A 15,923-nucleotide genomic window follows, 5' to 3' on the forward strand; every position below is an offset into this window, starting at 1 on the left:
TATTTTTTCCTGTTCTGGATAAGCCCAGTGGTGTAGTCTACGTGATCCGCAGGTATACGCCGTATACCCACAAGGAAAGGTCAAGGATTTCCTTATACCCACTTAAAAAAGTGCAAGGATACGTAACAACATTGTTTTGTGAAAGAACTTTCACACTTTCATTCACAAATTCACCCCGTCTGTGTTGCGAAGCACTGATTTTTGGAACATTGGGGCTTCCGTGGCCTGTGACCTGGGTCTGACATCATCTACCAACTGTATCAGCTGGGGATTGGTATATTGAAATGTATCTAGAACTAGCTAACTTCACTAATGTTATTGTGGGGGATTTATGAATGCAGGAGAAGGGGAGAGATAACTTAAAATACTATGTGTGTCTATGTACAGCAGTAAACAATACAATGTTATCCTTGTTTCAGATGATGAGAGAGATGAAAACTCATGCCCAGTCTTGTGATTAATGAAACTATGATAATATTTATAATAAGAATTATTTCATACCACACCAGATCATCATTAAATTTTCGAAGCGAATCTACAGAGATTAATCTGGCCACTGTCAAAGGGATCAACTAGGGAAGTACTTTGGTCACGCATTGAACAAGCGTGAGCTGAAGGGAAAGTGGCGTAATTTCATGGTCCCTTTGCTTTCATTGAGAGGAAGCTAATTTTTGCCTGACGATGAAGACTTTTTTTTGAGAGGCGTTTTGTTGTAAGTGTTGCATTTGTATACTTCTGATCTCGTTATTCATAGTCGTCTGCTTAGTGACACTCTCCGTCCATTCACTGTTGAGTTCCAGTGGGCGCATGTTCTCATTAAAATCAAGTTTATGGGACTAAAGGACAAAGTAAAATGCAAAGGTGTATTTATTTGTTAAGCAAGGGGCAGAAATCACATGTTGTTTTTCTACAAGAAATTTGGTTTAAAATACTGTTCTCTTTGTTAATTCGTCTTCGTGAGCATTCTAGGGCAACGCACCGTGACAGATATGATGTTATCATGAATCCTTAATTGAACACCAATAATAACTGATAATAACTGAGCATCTGATCATCATATCAGAATGATTTCTGAAGAATCACATGACACTGAAGACTGGAGTAATGATGCTGAAAATTCTGCTTCACATCAGAGGAATCAATTACATTTTAATATACAGGGTGGGCCATTTATATGGATACACCGTAATAACATGGGAATGGTTGGTGATATTAAAGTCCTGTTTGTGGCACATTAGTATATGTGAGGGGGCAAACTCCTCAAGATGGGTGGTGACCATGACATATACTAATGTGCCACAAACAGGACTTTAATATCACCAACCATTCCCATGTTATTACGGTGTATCCATATAAATGGCCCACCCTGTATATTAAAACAAAACTTTTTTTCAGCCTTGGTGAGCATAAGAGACTTCTTTCAAAAACATTTTAAAAAATCGTAAGTGTTCCAGACTTTTTGACTGCCACTTTATATACTTTATTTGTGCATATTATGATATTTAGATATTAAATCTTTTTTATTTTTTTTAAGGAGTAGGAAGTTTTCCTACCTTGGGTACCAATCCAAAACTATTCAGATTACAAATGCCAAGTTCTGTCAAGAAACTCTAGATGGTGCTGATGGGTCCTTAATGCAAACTGATGATAATTCACAGCATTAACTACATTGCACAAGCTGATTGGTTGTGCTCGGAGAGTTGTCATGACAGAAATTAATATAACGGTCACAATAAACAATTTGTCCACTAAGTAATATAATTCACTATCCTATAACTGTAGGCTGTGTGTGGTTGCACACACTACCGTTCAAAAGTTTGAGGTCAGAAAGGTTTATTTTTTTAATGTATTAATACTTTTATTCAGCAATGATGCATTAAATTGATCAAAAGTGACAGTAAAGACTTTTTTAATGTTACAAAAGTTTTCTTTTTTTTTTTTAAAGCTGTTCTTTTTAAATTTATATTCACCAAAGAATCTTGAAAAATGTATCAGCGTTCCCCCAAAAATATAAAAAAAAAAATCTGCGGAGGGTAGATAATTGCAGACATGATCTCACATTCTTTATGAATATGGCAAGATGCAAACAGCCTACAAATAAATTACTACAAATACTTATTATTGATATGATTGATATTAATAACTAAATTAAGTGCTCCTTTAAAACGTGAGTTTTTGTTGGCAGCACACACTGACTGACAGCATATATTAGGTGTTCTCACTGTGTGGAGATAAGACTTGGCTCTGCCTTGAGTGCTAATGACTCACATGAGTGGTACAGTGGTTCCTCACATCAGTGGTACATGGGGTCTGCATGACAACACGGATTACGCTGCTGTGCTGCAAACTGACAATAATTTAGCAACATGCATCTGTCAGCTCTCTGCAGCTGTTACACCACGAAAGCTGACACTGAGCTGGTTACGTTTTTTAACTTCCAGCCTGTTGTAACCTATCCTGAGCCAAAAGCATTTTGCAAGCACAAGACCTTTAGGTTAGCAAAGTATTTGCTGTCCTTGTTGCATATACATGATATAATATATATTCATATAACAATTAGGGAGGTGTCACAATGGTCAACTTTTCGACTAGTTCCCAAGAACCAAGCTGATTATGAGTTTGACTAGTTTACCAAAATGTTCTCCTTTTTTTTTCATTTTGATATGTTTATGAAAACAATGATGATGCTATGTGTTTGTTATGTTTAGTGCTTCAATTACCATGTGCAGCTTGCAATGCCTTAGCTGTTATATAATCATCGGGCAATCGACCTCTTTTCCCCTTAAATCAGTGGTCTCTAACTCAGCTCCTGGAGGGCCAATGTCTTGCAGAGTTTAGCTCCAACCCTAATCTAACACACCTGATCAAGGTCTTCAAGATTACTAAGCTGTGTTTTAAATAACCCCCTATTCACTCATTCACTATTCCCTACATGAGTCCACTTTAATGAGTGAATGAAAACAAAAGAGTGAATTCGGACACCATAATCCTGTGCCAGAAGTGCGCCAGAAAGGCTGCCTCTTTTGCCTAATTTGTGCTTGCTGATTGCTTGCAGCTCCAGTTGTGATGAAGATGCATCTTGAACTCTGTCATGGAAACTATGTATGATGTATAAATAATCAGTTAAAAAGTAATTTAGATAAATCATACCAGTATGATATCATGCTGTAGCCACATTGGACCAGCGATTTGGAAAATTGATGGATGGATGATTCAACTGCAGGCGCCGTCTCACTAGAATTCCTTTGGCACGACCCTCACAGTGCATTATGGGTATTCTCTAGCCATTAAGCCTACTGTAAGGCTGCGTCCGAAAAACTTGCATGAAGGCACCTCATGAAACTGATTTTGGACAGACTTCTGAGGCAGCCTAACGGTTTAATAATCTACAGAATAGAGCAAGCTTTGGTGAAAACTAAGTAAATATTTAATGACTACAATAGTAATTTCTCACTAGAAATGGCATTATAATTGGAAAACATTTATCAAAAAGGTACATTTACACACAAACTGATTACCAACAGCAACTTTCAGACACCATCTTTATTTTTCTAGCTCAACTGTCACATAATGGAAAGCTCAGGATTGTGGGATATCAAAGGCAGTTGGGATGCACCGAATATTCGGCCACCGAAAATTTTCGGCCGAAAATAGCCCAAAAGGGCATTTTCGGCTTTAGGCCAAAAGACTTTTATCACCGAAACAATACGGCTGAAATGTTGTGATGACGCAAACAGAAACCGCGACCTGCACGTGCTTGTCTGAAGCAATAGGTCTGCGGTGTGGACGTATTTCAGTATATCTGAGAAAGACCCACGGACAGCAATTTGCAACATGTAATGCCGAAATTTCAAGAGGGGGTGCATCTGCAAAGACTTTCTCCACGTCGGGTTTAATTTATCACCTGAAATCCAAACATTCCGATTGCTACGCTGAATATGAGAGGAATGCGGCACAGAAAAGGAAAACGCCTTCGAGCACGCCCACTCCTATCCGTCTGTGGCGGATGTTTTTGAAAAGGCAAGGAAGTTTCCCAGTGATGGTGTCAAGGCAAAGGGCATTACACAAAAGATGTGGGATTTCGGTCCGTGTACGTTTTGATAGTTTGTTTTCCAATTTGAAATGAAATACCTGTAAGCAGAAACGAGAAAACGGCCCCTTTATTCGTTTTTTCGTTTTTTCAAAAAAACGCAATTGCAATGCCTTGATTTTAGTAAAGTTAGTACACAGTCATAGCCATAAATTCAATGGTACAAATAATTGGCATCATTTCTTTCGGTGATTCGGTTTCCGGTTTTCGGCCTTGGTTTCCTCTTTTTCGGTTTTCAGTTTCGGCCAAGAATTTTCATTTCGGTGCATCCCTAAAAGGCAGCGAAGGATACATCTATGCTGCCTTTAAAAATCGAGCAAATGAAGGTATCTCAGGAGACAGGAAGTGAAACCAACATTGCATTCGGATGTGCCTGATACCTTCCGACCTTGGAAAGCATTTATCAGTTTTCGGATGCAGCCTACATCAGCTGTACACTCATCATAGTGGTGCATTATGAGATTGAATGAGTGCACTTGTGCCACTATGGTTCCGGACACCACTACAAATGGCTGTCCCCTCAAATAGTGCCCTATTTAAGGGTATAGGGGGCAATTCTGGACAGAGACTCCAGCATTGACTTTTGGCCGTTCGACCTCGCCAGGCTCCCTGTACACAAATATGTGCCAGAGCAGGTGGGAAAACAGGACTATAATTAAATATGCAGATGACTCTTTGTTAGCCTTGTTAGCCTGCTCCAAGACAGTGAAAACAGGTCATTGTCCAGTCATCAATGACTTTGTTTAATGGTGTGAGGCGTCTCACCTTCAACTAAATGTAGTCAAAACAAATGACATGCTCATTGATTTTAGAAAAAAAAAAAATCCATACACAAGAAATTACATCAATCAAAGGTCAAACTGTTCAATGTTTCCAATCGTATAAATACCTGGGGACGATAATAGACTCCAAACTCACATTTGAAACTAACTGTGAAGTCGTGTGTAAAAAAGGGTATCAGTGCCTGTTCTGTTTGAGGAAACTGAGTCACTTTCACATTGACAAATCCATCATGACCCTCTTTTACCACGCTTTTATTGAATCAGTTTTATCATTTGCACTAGCAGCCTGGTTTGGGAACCTCTCTTTGAAAAATAAAAACTCACTCAACCAAATAGTAAAGTGGTCTAGCAGGCTGATTGGTGAGCCACAGCTTAATGTGGAGACCTTGTACACAAAACAGTTACAGCGCATAACTGGTTTAATCTTAAACGACAGTTCCCATCCATGCACACAGAGTTTCAGCTTCTACCCTCTGGGCGTAGGTTTATAATCCCCAGGTGTAGAAGAACAAAAAGACACAAAAACAGTTTTGTCCCTGCAGCCATTACACCGAGGAATAAGTCATAGCTATATTTTACACAGGTGTTTACTTTGCTTTTATGTATGTATTCATTTACTCTGGACCAGTAAGAACTTTTTTTTAAACTTTTTTTTTTTAATTGTTCCCATTTCCTAATTTTTACTGACTTAAGTTGAATGATGTGTGATATGTGCCCCTTTGTTTTCCATATGTGTGTATGAGAACTCTACTGCAAACAAAATCTACCTTCGGGTACAAATAAAATAAAGTAACTTGAACTCCCTCGGACCGTTGGCTCCGTCTGGGTCAGACCTCACCACGCCTCCACTGCGGACTTGCGGGCCGTCCGCTGCCCTCCAGCCCTCCACCCCTTCAGCTCCAGCAAGCTCCGCCTTCCCTCAGTCATCACCTCCGCCCTCGGTCACACCAGCTCGTCCTCAGCCCTCAGGGTCCCCATCGATCGTCACCAGGATGATGCCCATCAAATCACCATCATGGCTCCTTCCTCCATCCACGCCGCCGTGGGATATCGTCCTGGTCGCGCTCTGGGTCGGCAACATCTGGCAACATTCATCTGCGCCTTTACGGTGCCATCTGCCTGCTTCTGCCATCCCTTCGCCATCTCCTGGCTCCTTGCCTGCGGCATCGCCTCAACCACCTCCAAAGCCCATTACTGCAAAAAGCACATTATTGAGCACACTGATCTAAAGACAGAGACTTGACTGGGATGACTTTGAGGAGGTACTGGAACCTGGCGAAGATTGGACTGAAAAGGTCATGACACACAAAGGCACGTATGACAAAACCTGTTACACAGCACCAATAAAGATGACCAGACAGTGTAAGAGAGAAATTGTAAAAATAAATTCTGTAGAAATACCAAGAACAACCATTTTTTTAAGGTTTTTTTTTATTATTATTATTTTACTTTTAGATTTTAAAACTTTAAGTTAAAAACATTGTAGCAAAATGGCTAATACTTGGGTCTTCTCCGCCATGGCTACCTCCTCATCCTGCTTCACCATGGTCTCCTCCTCGTCCTGCTCCGCTGGTCGGCGATACCATCCTGGAGTCTCCTGTCTGTCGTCTCCCTGTCCACCCTCCGGTCACAGACTCCAGGCTTTTACTTTCAAGCTTTATAATGGCAGTGAATGGCCGATTCTGTTTTAAAAAGTCCATAAAAGTGCATGTATCCATCATAAAAGTGCTCCACACGGCTTCGGGGGGTTGATAAAGGCCTTTTGAAGTTTGTGTTTGTGCGATGAGTTTGTGTAAGAAAAATATTCATATTTAACACGTTACAAAGTAAAATTCTAGCTTCCGGCCAAACGGCCATACGCAGTCTACTTATGCCTAAAACGCAACTTATGACGTCAGAAGTAGCGTAGTGTGTCACAGTGTAGCCTAAATATCAGCAGTACGTTGCATTACTCGCATAAGTTGCGCTAAGACTTAAGTGGAATCCGTATGTTCGTTTGACCGGAAGCTAGTTATTTTACTTTATAAAGTTTTATATATGGATATTTTTCTTACACAAGCGCAAAATCTACAGTATGTGCTAACAGAATGCTGAAATGCCTCTGTAAATTTGACCCATGCAGTGCAGCTGATGAACCATGAGTGGGCAGAAATTCAGGTACTGAGATGTTTGACATTATATAAGGACCATGACACCTCTAAGTGTGTGTGAGGGATAAAATGAATGAGGCTAGGAAAGCATTAGCACTGGAGTTGGGTTATATAGCTTCAGTTACGCCAGTTCACAGCGTTACTATGGGTTATTAACTGCCTCTCGGTTTGTAATTCATGTATTAATTACACCTTATTAAAATTGATTTTACAGGGCTCTCAAATTTTGAAATGAGTTCAGAGTGAGATTTTGGATGGGGGTCTGATCTGAAAAATGACAAATTCGTAAAAATAAAAAAATATATTTAATTTAGCATTTCTTAGTGCAGGTTTGTGTGTGTGTGTGTGTGTGTGTGTGTGTGTGTGTGTGTGTGTGTGTGTGTGTGTGTGTGTGTGTGTGTGTGTTTGTGTGTGTGTGTGTGTGTGTGTGTGTGTGTGTGTGTGTGTGTGTGTGTGTGTGTGAGAGAGAGAGAGAGAATTATTAGTGTTGTTTATTGTAGGTGTTGGTAGGTTTTGAGGCCTTCAGCACAGGGGTTGGTGGCTCCCATTGGAAATACTGTGGTCTGTCATGATGGATGACAGAGTTCCATCTAGTGCCAAGCTGTTCCTGGTTTTGGTTTTGTTTAGTCCAACCATGGAGAAAACCCTCTCAGAGTCTGCATTTAAATGAGGGAGCACTAACACTAATGCAGCTATTTTAGAAAGCCTCCCAAACTGGCTCAAACCGGTCATCTTTGAAAAAAGGAACCATGAGCCTCTATTACTTTGCTTTTATGATTTCAATTTATTATGTGTATGTCATGTGGTGCCAAATATTTCTTACCTTGCTCTTGATTGAGGACATACTCCCCCAAAACTCAACGTTAAAGGTGGTGGGATCTCGGGGCATGGGGATATCCATGAGCTGATACTCCAGGAACTCCTCACTCACCTTTGTCCTGTTCCTCTGGCCCATGGAAAGTAAGTAGTTCCTGAAATCTAAATAGAGCACCATCTGTAAAGAACTGATTAAGGATTTGTCTTGTGACCATGATCAAAATTAAACTTAAAGTATTCAATATGTTGAAATCCTGAAAAATGTGAAACCCTTGCCTGTCTACGGAGTATAGGGCATCTTCCACCAACGCCAGTGCTGCCTGCTGGAATAGCTGCACCTCCTGAGGTGTGATGTCTCCAGCCTCAAGGAGCCTGTTGAGGGTAGATCTGGTGGTGAAGCCAGCATTTAGTTTTTCTCCAACCAGACAGAGAACAGAAAGAGATAAAGCAAATTAAGTCCAGGTAGTTTAAACAATATCTCAGAATCAAAATCACTTTTTATTCGCCAAATGCATCAGGTAGACACACAGGAATTTCACTTGGCAATCATCACTTTAACTCAAAACTAGACAGACAAACAGTAAGTGCACATAGATTCAGCAAGATATGCCCAATAAGTGCAAGTGGTTGAAGGTATTCCTCTATGTAAGCATGCTATTTTACCCATAGACTACATATACATTGTATGCCTACACACACTCACAATGTGAAAAACTTTGGTCTAGGCTATTTCATTATATTTTAATGAACATATCATTTAATTATATTTTATCCAGACAATGCGTTGTATTAATTATTGCATGTGTCTATTTCAAAGATGTCAGGGAAGAGGCAAATATTTTTTTGTTTTTTCTTTCCTTTTATTTCCTTTTCTTTCCTTTTTCTTTCCTTCTGAATCAAAACTAATACTAAACAAGTGTTAGAATAGCTGCTGAAATTAGCAGGGATTCAACCGGCTAGCTAGGCTAGTTCACATACTCTGGTCAAACTGTTAGCTAACCTACTGTACCAGCTGCCTGGACACATATATTCCCCAGCAATGAAGAGATGACTTACTGTACTCATAGGCAAGGGCGTAGGTTTGATTTTGAGATTGGTGGGGACATCCCCAGAAGTGGAGGAATCAGGATATTTATAGGATAATGTATTAAGGTTAGTCTATATTGACCTAAACAATACATTAATTCATTAATTCTGTAATGTTACAGGTAACTAATAAAGACAAGGAGGCAGTTTAACAGAATTATTCCTATAGGCTTCTCAGATCATGGAATGGTGCAATGCTGTTTTATTTTAAGCTCTCTCAAACCTAGAAGTGCTTACTGGCATTTTAATATTTCTCTGTTGAGTGACAAGTTATTTAGGGGCTCTTTTAAGTTTTTTTGGGAGGAATACAGAAACACAAAGCACGAATTTCAGTCAGTACAACAGTGGTGGGACTTTGGCAAGGTTCAAATTAGACAGTTCTGTCAGCAGTACACTCACAATGTTACTAGAGATATAAGAAGATCTTTGGAGAATTTACAAACTGAAATAAATGAATGTCATCAGTTAGCAGAATCCACTGGAGATAATCAATATTTAGAAATTGGATTAAGGAAAAAGGCTCGGTTAGATGATCTGCTGGGGTATAGAATACAAGGGGCACTGGTCCGGTCAAGATTTCAGAGTATAGCCCAAATGGATGTGCCGTCCAAATAATTTTTCAGCATTGAGAAAAAGAATGGGCAAAGACCTTTAATTCAAGCTTTGCACTCTGAGAATGGGGAGGTTGTTAGTAGAACCTGTTGATATCCGAAGGCGAGCAGTTGGTTTTTATCAGAATCTATACAGAAGTGAGTCTTGAGTCAGGGAGTTAAGAAGGAAATGCCTTTTTCACTTCCTTACCCCAGATGTCTGAAGAGGGTAATGCAGCCCTTTCAGGTGCGTTGAGCTTGGGAGAGCTGCATAAGGAGTCTGGGAGGACTCCAGGAGTTGATGGTCTTCCAGTTGATTCCAGCTTGTATGAAGGTATGATGCCGATGAGTTGTCGTAGAGCGATAATCACCCTCATACCGAAAAAAGGGGAACTCACTGAAATAAAGAGCTGGCGCCCGTCTCACTTCTGTGCAGCGATTACAAACTGCTCTCCAAGGCCTTAGCTAACAGACTGGCTGGACGAGGTCATCCAACTGGACCAGACCTATTGCCTTCGTAGATCAATGTTTGATAACATTTCACTAATTCGTGATGTATTAGAAGTTTCAAAATTGTTAAAGTTAGACGTTGGCTTGATTTCTTTGGATCAAGAAAAAGCCTTTGACAGAGTCGAACATTCCTTTTTGTGGGGGACTTTGAGAGCTTTTGGTTTTAGTCAAGATTTTATAGACAAGGTCAAAGTACTCTATAGTAAAGTTGAGAGTGTACTGAAGATAAATGGCAGCTTATGCGCTCCTTTCCAGGTTCAAAGAGGTATAATAAGACAAGGATGCTCTTTATCTGGATGCTATATTATTTGGCCATTGAACCATTGTTACAACAAATAAGACAAAAGGTGTGTGGCTTATGTTTACCCAATTGTAAAAATAACATTGTTTTGTCAGCTTATGCTGATCATGTGATGGGTTTTAATTAGTGGACAAAATGATGTACAAATTTTACTTAAATAAATTAAAGATTTTATGTTGTTATCCTCTGCTAAAGTCAGTTGGACAAAATGTGAGACACTGTTGGTTGGTCAGTGGGTTGATGGCAAACCAAACCTTCCTGATGGGTTAGTTTGGGGTAAAAGAGAGATTAAATATTTAGGTGTTTTTTTTGGGTGATGATGTAACTCAACAGAAAAATTGGGAAGGGGTGTGTGAAAAAATTAAGGGCCGTCTGGAAAAATGGAAATGGTTGATTCCAAATATGTCTTATAGAGGACGTACTCTTGTTGTAAACAATCTGGTTGCCTCCTCTCTGTGGCACAGGTTGGCTTGTGTGGATCCTCCAAAGCAACTTCTAGCGAAAATTCAAGCTGTCTTGTGGACTTTTTCTGGGACAAATTACACTGGGTACAACAGAGTGTTTTATACCTGCCCAAGGAAGAAGGAGGACAAGGACTCATACATTTACAAAGCAGAACTGTTGCTTTTTGGTTGCAGTTTCTACAGAGATTTTTTGATGGTGCGTCTGATGTGAGTTGGAGGGCTGCTGCTTGTGCCATATTGCAAAACTTTGGGGGGTTTGGGTTGGATAAACATCTTTTTTTGATGAACCCTTTAAAAATGGACTTTTCAAAGATGCCGTACTTTTACAAAAACCTTTTTAAAGTGTGGAGTTTGTTTCATATTCAAAAGACTGAAAGCTCTCTTCATTGGCTGTTAGAGGAACCTTTGATATTTGGAGCACGTCTGGATATAACGAACAATTGTAATTTACATGGGTTCAGTTCTGCTCTCCAAAAATCCAGGGCTGTCACTTTAGGACAGATGTTGACTTTGGCTGGCTCAAATTTGGAGAACGCAGAGATGGCATCACAACATTTGGGTATTAGATCTGTTCGTCTTGTTTCTTTGTTTTTGTTTAAACTGAGATCAGCTCTCACAGATGAAGAGAACCAAATGTTAAAAGATTACAACTCTGGGACATACACTTCCAATGCTCAGGACCTTTTTCCCTGTCTAGAGTTTTTACCTAATCTTGATTAAGTTTTTTTTTTAAGAATTGGCAATCTTTGTGGTTGGATTTATTGTCAACTAAAGGTAATTTGTTGTATAGAGCTTGTGTTATGGCTTTTAATAAGGTACAAAAGCTGTCACTGGGACAGTACCCTTGAAAAAGGTTCTAAAATGTACCATTTAGGTACTAATATGTACACTTTTGGAACTAATATGTACACTTTTGGTACAAAAGTGTACCTTTTGAAAAGGTACCGCCACAGTGACAGCTTTTGTACCTTTTTTCTGAGAGTGTAGATGAAAATGTACAGTAAAACCTGAGTGGAGATCTCTATATAAGCCGCCATTATCAAAGAGGGCAGGGGATTTACAGTGGAGAATCCTTCATGGTATCATTGCTGTAAACTCTTTTATTTCTGTTTTAAATCCAGAATTTAGTTCGGAATGTCCCTTTTCTTTTCAAAGGGAAACAGTTTTTCATGCTTTTATGCAATGTTCTAGATTAGAACAATTATTTATGTTATTAAAATAAATATTCATCTATTGTAAAGAAATTTCTTCTGAAAAAACTTTTATTCTGGGTTTTAAAGTTGGAACAAGAGGTATGCCTGTCAATTGTTGAATTTTGTTTTGGGACAAGCAAAACTGGCAATATATACTAGTAGGAAAAAGAAAATAGAGCAAAAGCCTTGCCAAAGTATCACTGAGGTTTTTTTCAATGCTGGTTAAATCAAGAGTGGTGATTGATTTTAAATTTTATAAAACGTACTCGGTTACCTAATGTAACCTCGGTTCTCTCTAGAAGAGGGAACGAGTATTGTGTAAGTTGCTTACGCTACGGGTAAAGTCATCTTTTCTCGAGATATGAAGCCAAAAAATGATCCTTAATTTTTGTATTTATTGTCAATGCAGTGCAGCAGCTAGCAGACCTAGAGCGGCAACTGCAGCTGCCAACCACTGAGCCCCGTGTGACGTCGCGGCCAATGCCCGGTGGTTTTCATCGACTGAAGCGAAATCAGCTCGAGGTGCGAGCACGGCAGGTTACGCAATACTCGTTCCCTCTTCTAGAGAGAACCGAGATTACATTAGGTAACCAAGTACGTTCTCTTGCGAGAGGTTCTCTCGTATTGAGTAAGTTGCTTACGCTACAGGAACCCCTTGTCAACGCCGTGCACGCCAAGCATCCACTACATGAGTCCCAGGGGAAACCGGGGAACATAAATTAGTGGGAATCAGGTGGCCAGCAACGCGGGCCAACACATATACATAAGCACACCGTAGGGGAATACAGAGCGGCACTGCCGGTCTATATTAAGAACATCAACCCTTATAGTGCAGCTCAACCAGGAGAGCTAAGTCACGTGAGAGTAGACTGCGCATGAACACTGTGGGCAGAGCATACACACCGTTAGACTGATCAAATTTTAGCCTGCAAGGCGGGAACTTCCAGGTTGTAAAACCTAACAAATGTAGAGGGGGAGGCCCAGCCTGCCGCCATACAAATGTCATTATAGAAATCGCGCTGGAACAAGCCCACGAAGAGGCCATGCCTCTAGTGGAATGAGCCCTGATGCCCTGAGGGCACTGCAGGTGTTTAGACCCATAAGCTGCTGCGATAGCGTCCACTATCCATCTGGACAGGCTATGTTTCGAGGCGGCGAGACCCTTGGTGCGCCCACCAAACGAAACAAAGAGCTGCTCTGAGCGCCTGAAAGCGGCAGAGCGCGTAATGTAAACTCTCAGCGCCCTGACAGGGCATAGGAGGTTAACATCGCCCTCGCTACCGGATGGTGGCAGATCCGATAGAGAGATGACCTGCGCTCTGAAGGGAGTGCCAATCACCTTGGGGACATAACCATGTCTTGGTTTGAGGATGACTTTAGAGTCATTTGGTCCAAACTCAAGACACGCAGCGCTAACAGACAGCGCGTGTAAATCCCCCACTCGTTTGACTGATGGGCTATCAGAAAAAACGGTTTTAAGCGACAGGTATTTTAGATCCACGGAGTCTAATGGTTCAAAGGGATGCGTTTTCAGGGCCTCTAGGACCAAAGAAAGATCCCAAATAGGAACCGATGGGGGCCGCGGGGGATTCATCCTCCTGGCTCCTCTGAGGAAGCGGATGATGAGCTCGTTCCTTCCTAGTGACTGGCCGCGCGTTGGCACTACGAACGCTGCAATAGCCGCCACATACACTTTGAGCGTGGAGGGGGACCGGCCATAGTCCAACAGCTCCTGAAGGAAGCAAAGCACCCCCGATACCCCACAAGTACGTGGGTCTAGATTTTTGTTGGCGCATCATGAGGAGAACACAGACCATTTAGACGCATATAACCTTCTCGTAGAAGGAGCTCTAGACTGCGTGATCATGTTCACGACTCCTTCTGGACCTTTTCGACCGTTATCATCTCCAGACAGTTTATATGAAGGCGTTTCTCTCGGTCTGACCACAGGCCAAAGACCGGTCTGCCCTCGAATAGAGCGCCCCAACCTAAGTTGGAGGCGTCCGTCGAGATGACCTTTCGGTACGAGACAGCTCCCATCGTCACTCCTCGCTGGTACCAGTCGGCCGCTAACCAGGGCTCCAGGGCTGAAACGCAGCTCTGAGTCACTCTGATTCGTCTGCCGCCGGAAGCCCAAGCTCGGTGAGGCACTCGAGCGTTCAGCCAGCGCTGCAGTGGGCGCATACGCAATAAGCCCAGCTGAAGCACTGCTGCAGCTGACGCCATATAACCCAGCATTCTCTGAAATGTTTTCAGAGGAGCAGTGCTGCCCTTCTGGAAAGACGCAGCCAGGTGTCGAACACGGCGCGCGCGCTGTGTCGACAAACGGGCCTTCATAGCCACAGAGTCCAGTTCTATTCCCAGAAAAGAAACTGACTGACTGGGTATGAGCTCTTGGTCCATTTGACCGTAAGACCCAGGCTTTCCAGATGGCTGAGAAGCACTGTCCCGTGAGATATAAGTTCTATCTCTGACTGTGCCAAAATCAGCCAATCGTCCAGATAGTTCAAAATTCGCAAACCCCAATTCTTCAGGGGAGCGAGAGCCACGTCCATGCACTTCGTGAACGTACGGGGTGCTAAAGACAGACTGAACGGAAGGACGGTGTATTGATACACTTGACCCTCGAAGGCGAATCTCAAGAATGGCCTGTGATGGGGTACTATCTGAATCTGAAAGTATGCGTCTTTCAGATCGAGAGAAATAAACCAGTCCCTCTGGCGAATTTGCGCGAGTATCTGTCTGGTTGTGAGCATTTTGAACGGTCTTCTCATGAGAGCTTTGTTCAAATATCTCAGGTCTAAGATAGGTCTTAGAGCTCCGTCCTTCTTGGGTACGAGGAAGTAACGGCTGTAAAAGCCTGACTCGCTCAGAGAAGGAGGTACCGGTTCTATGGCCCCTTTGCACAGTAGTTTCGTTATTTCTGCACGAAGTAGGTGTGCTACTTCCGTATTCACTGTCGTCTCGGTCCGTGCTTGAAAACGCGGGGGACGGCGAGTAAACTGCAGCGAATAGCCCTGTTTTACTGTGCTCAGCACCCATTCTGACACACCTGGAATAGCTTCCCATGCTTCTACATGGACAGCTAAGGGCAGAATGGCCTCCGGGTTTCGATTGCCGCACTTCGTGGGCTCGATAACCTGACTCAGAGGTATGCGGGCGCGCTCTCGGTGCTTGGATACGGCGGCTCGCTGACAGCGATGGTTGGTCGTTTTACACACAATGTCCCGGTTGCTTTGGACGGGGAACATTTTGTTGGAAAACCGGGCAGCGGCAGGGGTAAAGTGTTTGTCAGTAAGTGTGAGCACTCGTGAGCGGGCACAGGACTTACATTTATAACATGACCGTTGAGAGGTAACTTTGGCCGTGTGACAGAGCGGGCAGTGAGTAGGTGTGGGCACGGGTTCGTGGGCACATTTCCTACTTTCAATACTCGAGCGGCATTTGCCAGCTTTATGAGAGTGGGCTCTGTGAGAGACACAGGGGTTATCGTGCTTGTGTGTAGGAGTGAACACTGAGACGTGGGCACATTTTCTACACTTAAAATGCCAGCGGCTTGAGCCGGATAACCAGACATTACACTCTTTTGAGATTTCTCTGGGTTGCCGTAAAAACGGCGGTTGTGTGCAGGCGAACGGGTAGTTTTACCGGCTCGTTGGCTGCCGAATACACTTCTGCAGTACCCTTGCTTAAGGGGACTGACAAAGCGGGGGGACTGACAGAGCGAAATGCTTTGAAGGCTCATATGTTTAGACGCTCATAAATACTCGAGCACCATCAAGTGAGCGGGAGGGTGCGAGAGGCGGGTTCACTTTCTGTATGTAAGAAAGCTGGCCGCAAGCTCGGAGAAGCGAACAGCATAATCTTTATCTGCTGCCAGAGCCAGGATTCAAACACGGGTCTCTGGCGCGAAAGCCTAAGATTTTGCCACTGAGCCACAG

The sequence above is a fragment of the Squalius cephalus genome (genome assembly GCF_949319135.1).
Source record: "Squalius cephalus genome assembly, chromosome: 18".
Lineage (NCBI taxonomy): Eukaryota > Metazoa > Chordata > Actinopteri > Cypriniformes > Leuciscidae > Squalius > Squalius cephalus.